Below are 6,740 nucleotides of genomic sequence, written 5' to 3' on the forward strand. Positions count from 1 at the left end.
CTTTTGCATGTTGCCAGAATGAGAGAAAGCTGGCAAGTCAACAAGAGAATAAAAAGCATATGAATAGCGTACTTTTCGCAAAATTCTGCAGCTCATTTTGGGTTTGACATCATCTTTTGTTTGAAGATTTTTAGTGTGTGGGCCAAGCCAGCAGAAAAAAGAAGACTCACTTTGATTAGTCATTCATCACCTTTATCGATGGATAAGTGTCCAAAATATTGTACGCTATCATTTTCAAATCACTTGCTGTAGTATTTCATAGCAACTTTAAACAATAGCGACGATACCCCAAGGGATGGACTGGGTGAGCAAGACTCACTACTGCAGTCTTCTTACCTTGAGGCCCTCAAACTCAGCTCTGTTTATTTTCCCTTGATTAACGCTGCTTCACGGCTTGGGGTGTGGGGCGCTGCTGAGTGGTCTGTGTTCATTCAACACTAGTCTTTTCTGCTGCAGTTCAAAGCTTATCTCAATACCTTCCAAACCCCCAAACTCTTCAGCTCTACTCAGACGTGACCCCTTTTTTGAGTTTTGTTGATCTAACCAATGGTAACACCCGTTTTCAATCATAACCCCCCCATACACACACACACACCCTGAACAGCGGAGATCGAAGACATTTACTTAAAAGTTTTGCGTGGTCTGAAATCAATCATGCCTCTAATCATGTTTTATATTTTTGGGATGTCACAGACCCACAAAAAGGATTGATGTCCCTGTCTTTTTAACAGATGGCTATTGCGTAATGGACAATATGGATCTGTTGTAAATCTTTGGAAGGATCTCTTAAAAGGGAACAATTTTAAGGTAGACTCATGCCCAACCATTTTCAACAGGGTCCATTTGTCATTATCAAGCTCACTTTAAGTGATTTTTGTTTAACTCCAAAAACTGTATGTCAAAGAAGCAAGAGACAGACTCAGATCTCATTTTATTTCTTCACAATGATTACAAACAAATGAAAGTCCAGTTGTGGCCTTTCTGGCCTTCTCTGCTGGTCTAATTACCTTACATTTTATACCCTAAATTGCATATATTTCCTCAGTAAAATTGTGACTGTTTATTACTAATCTGCGACCTGGAGCCTCACAGCTCTGGGGTCCCGAGTTCAAATCCAAGTCGGTCTACCTGTGTGAAGTTTGCATGTTCTCCCTGGGCCTGTGTGGTTTTCCATTGGGTACGTTCCAAAAACGTGAAGGTAGCCTGATTTGACAATCTAAATTGCCCCTAGGTATGGGTGTGAATGTGCATGGTTGTTCGTCTCCTTGTGCCCTGCGATTCAGGGTGTCCCCCGCCTCTGGCCTGGAGTCAGCTGGAATAGGCTCCAGCACCCCCCACGACCCTAATGAGGATAAAGCAGTTCAGAAAATGAATGAATGAATATTACCAATCTACGTATACAAATATTTACAGCATTTACCTTTGTTGCAATGCCTCCTGTAGTGTATATGTATATATCCTCAATATTAATATTGTTAATCAAGCAGACATGTCATTCTAATCCAGGGTTGGAGAAACTATTCCACAACGGGTTGTTGTGGGTGCCTGTTTTTGTTCCAACACATTTTCAACAATCTGATGTCCTACAGGTGAAACTCTCTTTGTTGGATCGGTTGGAGCAAAAATGACCTTATTAGCATTTTTAAACCATGCAATCAGATTTTAAATTCATATTTTGACTTTGTTTTGGGGCCTGGTTGGTTTTATCGGGTTTTTACTTGTGCCAATCAGTGTATCCCAGCCACACGTTTCTTGTCCAAATGTTCCTTTGTGTGTCCACTTTGTTCTGGTTCAGTTCACTGCTCTCTTTCTGTCATTGTTGGTTCTTTGTATTTGTCCTGAAAAAACCTGTTCCCTTGGCCCTCAATTACATCAGCTGTTTTTCAGTCGTCTTGTGGCAGCCAACATTGGCGTCACAGAAAAAGTTTGTGCATGGTGGTGATTGGAAATTCTTTATATACACTGTGAGTGACCGGGTGGAAGAGTGCACGTCGGCCTCACAGGTCTGACATCAACGGTTCTGACCTTCCTGTGTGTAATTTGCAAGTTCTCTGCGTGGGTTTTCTCTGGGTACTCTGGTTTCCTCCTACATCCCAAAAACACGCATGCTAGGCTGATTGACTACATCAAATTGGCACAGGGTATGAGTGTGAATTAATGGTCTTTTTTGTTTACCCTGCGGTTGCCTGACAACCAATTCAGGGTGTCCCCCGACTGCTGCTTATAGTTGGCTGGGATAGGCTCCAGCTCCCCCTTCAACCCTTGTGAAGATAACCGGTACAGAAAATTAATGAAGGAAAGGATACATGCTGTATAATACTTTACACAACAACTTTGCTGAGTATAATATATTGTTTAGTTTTGTCATATGATGTTGGCAGCTGTTTGCTGTTATATTGTTTGTTTTTTGTTTTTGTTTTGTTTTTGTCTTTTGGTGACGTGAATACTTCTTGACAATAGCTCATTCTCTCCTCTTCCAAGGTTTTTTTTTTATCTTTTGCCTTCTGTAGCACAGGTTTTTTTAAAAGGGGCATTGTGAGTATCCCTATTAATATAGTGCATGCTCAAACAAGCTAGAGGCACTATACTGTTTTATCCACGCTGGTGGTCCTCAATTGTCTGTCCCCTCTGGGCGAGGCAACATCTGGGATTGGTTGTCTCCACCCTACCCCTCCCGCAGTAACACTTGAAGAGCAGACACTCAATGGCAGGCATATAATATATACATTGTCACAAGTCATGAGACAGACCGTCTGTCCCAGCAAGTGCACAGTAGCCACAAAGCAATGAGCTCAGCCTTTTCTGAGCGTTGCACACTTGAACTGATGGTGAAAATACATGGCATGGCTGCCAAATTCCCATCAGTCGGCTTTAATATTTGTTATTTTAAGTTATTAACTTCCCTTAGCACTCTGACCCAACGCCCTCATTCTCCCCCCTCTGCTCTTATTTTCTTATTCGACAAGCTAGTTATTGAGTGGATGTATTTCAACACATATAAATAAATCTTTGTCTACAATTTGCTTGTCTGCCATTGGCGTAAACAACAGCGCACTGTTGAACTTCACTCAATGATTGTCTATTTAGTAATTCCACTGGACTCTTCCCCTGTCGTTATGCTTGTTGATTTTTTTTCTTTGGGGCTTTTACATTAGGATCTCCCACTGTTTTTTTAACAAGAAAATCAGGATGTGTGTAATTGTTACCATTGCCAAAAACCCTTTTAATCCTGCTCTTTTATGAAGAAGGGAATAAAAATCCACAACTACGCGTTTCAGTTAGATTCATATGCATATACACTTTCATAATTTCCCGTAAGAAATATAGACTTGTGGTGCATTTATCAAGGCCTAAATCCTGAGTGTGTCCATTGTAATTTGTGAATTCCTGAAAGCACTTGAGAGCGATCCAACAAATGAGGGTACCCTGCAAAAATAAATAGCAGCAAAATTTAATTTTGTAATCTGATTGCCAGCCATTTACTGTAAACTCCTCCTAATGTAACTACCAGTAAATGTAACATTGAAATGAATGTGTTCCATTAGCCTCATCTCACTTGATCGCCTTTAATGATATATCAGGACAGAGAAAAAAAATCCTTTACGTGAAGAAGAACATATTTGTACTGTGTAATATGACACTTTCCAGCAATACTCTTATTGGAGCCCGCAAATTATATGAACATTTAACATAATTTGAAATGTCTATTATAAGACTAGGTATGTAAAATGTTCTAATTCATCTGTTTAATAGCTCAAGCCAAATCACCAATTACATGTTAACCCGTGAACTTGCCAATGTGCTCCACATATGTGACCTCTAAACGGAGTTTGGAGGATATGGCCAAAGGCGTGAGTTACAACCTGCTCACTGACTGCGGGACGTCCACGACACAGCCGCAACCACTCTCTCTCCTCGTTTGGAAAGCACACCCTTTTCACCACTAGTACTGACACAGCCGGCGATAACTCACTCTGAGCGCTGTTTTTTCAGACCGACATGAGTGACCACAAGCTTGTGGACGTGATGAAATGTTATCTCAAACAAACACTCAACAATTTCCTCTGAGAGCCTTTCGCCTGCTGTGGTCCAGGTGTTATACTAGCTGACAGGACACAGTCTTGTGATGCACAGGACACCGTTATTTTCTGACTTGCTATTATGAGAAGAGGTTTTAGGGATAGCTTGGAAGTCATCTGGGTGTGCTTCCTAAAATTCAACACAGTAAAGGGTTGATATATAAGTTAGCATAAGTGAACAATAACAATTGGACCTATATATGTATGTCTTTATGTTTCGTTGTTTGTTTACGGTAGTTCCATTACTTGTTTTCAATGCAGCATTTGGTACATGACTTCTTCTACTCGCATACCTCAATTATACAAAATTTATACACTGTATACAATGCATCACATGCAATAAAAGCATGCAGCAGCAGAATACAATTTTATGATAGTTTTAGCTAAATCAGACAGCAGAACTGATTCTGTTGGACGATGGTAGATTAGAATGATATTGCAAGACATCTAAAAAAATACAAAAAAATAAGATACAAACGCAACTGAGAGGTTTTGCTGGTCACATGACTCACAATTGGGTTTGCTTCATTTTTTTTCTAGTATGAAAAACTCTGTGTTGTCTGAAAATATCTAACTTCCCAAAAGACAAATTATAAATCACTTTCACGTCCAAAACACATATTAATGATTTAAAGACATGTGTAAGCGAGAATACTTACACATTTAAAAATTCATGCTGGGGAAGTGTGAACACAAGACATGAATTAATTTATGTTTGTAGTGTAGTCATGGGATGTTTTATAATTTGTCTTTTGGGGATTACTTTTATGGAAAACTTTTTTTAAACATGAAGGAAGAAAAGTTACTCGCATTCTTAAGTCATTGGCAGCTTTTGACAACACTTCAGATCCAATCCCTTTTGACTGAGAGTAATGAACAAATTTATTCATTCGGAGAAATGCTTTCATTTGCTCCCCCAGTCAAAATGGATTGGACATCTATTGGTGCTTTTCATACTATACATGTACAATTCTTCTGTTACTCACTAGTACAATACATACTGTGAATATTGTACATTGTGGCAGTGAAAGATTTAAAACTCTGTTGTCATTTTTTGTAAGTAACTACTATTCTACATCTAGACAACCAGTTGACTACGGTCCCAAAGTTATTATTTTTTACACCTACTGTGATAATCTTACTTAATTGGGGGAAAATACTCATTAACTCTCTGGTTGTGGTCACTTTCAGAGACTTGCTGCATATCTGCACCACACTTAATAGTGTCTGGAGATTCCTCTTCATTGAGTGACTGATTACACTTCCATACCAAAATTCCTTCCTAATGCCGATGTTGGCTGCCGTCTCTCCCACAACATGAAACAATGCCCACAGGTGGAACAAACATGCCATGAAAACAGGATGACACCTGACAAGTCTTGAACAAAACAAGTCTCTGGGACAAAAATAGCACAATGTAGCGTGGAAGCTCAACCGGGATTTAGTGTATTTTTATGAATGATCATGCGCTAATCACCTTAGGCAACAGTAAGCAGCTTTGTACTCACGCTTGAATCATTTCCTATTTACCAGCTTTTTGAAATATGACATTACTCTTCACAGCCTATCAATGACAGGAAAGACGGAAATCTGGATGGAATTGTCTCATGTCCTGTTTGGGTGTCCAGCTGCTCAAACACTGTAAGCATGGTCACTATTAACAATACGCCTCATTCTCCTGGCCTTTACTCAATGAAATACTTAATTAAATACTTAAATACCAGCCCCTCTTCACTCCCTTAAAGTTTGTTAATAGTCACTTCAAGGGATCCAATTCAATCTAATTCCCCCAAAGGCCCCACAGTGTCGCACAGCAAAAGCTTTCCAACAATGATGAATGGACATCATTAACGATGTTCATCTGTGCACTCTTTACTTGGCAATCTTGGAAAATCAGGGGTCAATAGTAAAAAGGAAATGTGCTTACTTTGGCACTCGATTTCCAGAGAACCGCCAATTTGCTTCTAACAACATCAAGCAAACCTCCACAAAGTGACAGACGTTTAGTTGGGCCAGCTGACACCCAGGATTTAAAAAAAAATGGTGGGGTGAAATAAAAAAAAGCAACAAGAAACCAATAGAAAGAAATTAGGCTCTTTGTACTCTGTAGCCCAAAAAAACAACAACTGCCTGAGCCCCGTTAGAGTGTTATAGGCTTGTTGAGGCATATGTATTTCTAGAATGTACCTAATTTCATTCTAATCCATCCACAAATAATATAGGAATTGAATGCTTTTATTGTCATAATACAAGTATAATGACATTTAAAGTTTCACCACTAAATGCACAAATCACAATGACAAACAGACAAATAAATAATCAATAAATAAAACCAACAACTAATAAATAATCAATGAATAAACAGATTGTCAAAATAATAAGTATTCACAAGCTAAATAAGTAGGTGAAGTATACAAATAATAACAAACAAATAAACAAACAGATAAATAATCAACATATTAACGGTACATTTGTTTGTTTGTTGTTGTTATTTGTGCACTTCCCTACTTATTTATGTCGTGACTACTTATTATGTTGACTACTTATTTATTAGTTGGTCTCTTTAACAACAAGAAGAAAAAATTAAGTGATCATTTGATAAGATTATGATAAATTTCATGGAAATTACACAAATTTCTGCAGTCTTTCGAAAACTTAATC

The sequence above is a fragment of the Stigmatopora argus genome, chromosome 15, assembly GCF_051989625.1.
Source record: "Stigmatopora argus isolate UIUO_Sarg chromosome 15, RoL_Sarg_1.0, whole genome shotgun sequence".
NCBI lineage: Eukaryota > Metazoa > Chordata > Actinopteri > Syngnathiformes > Syngnathidae > Stigmatopora > Stigmatopora argus.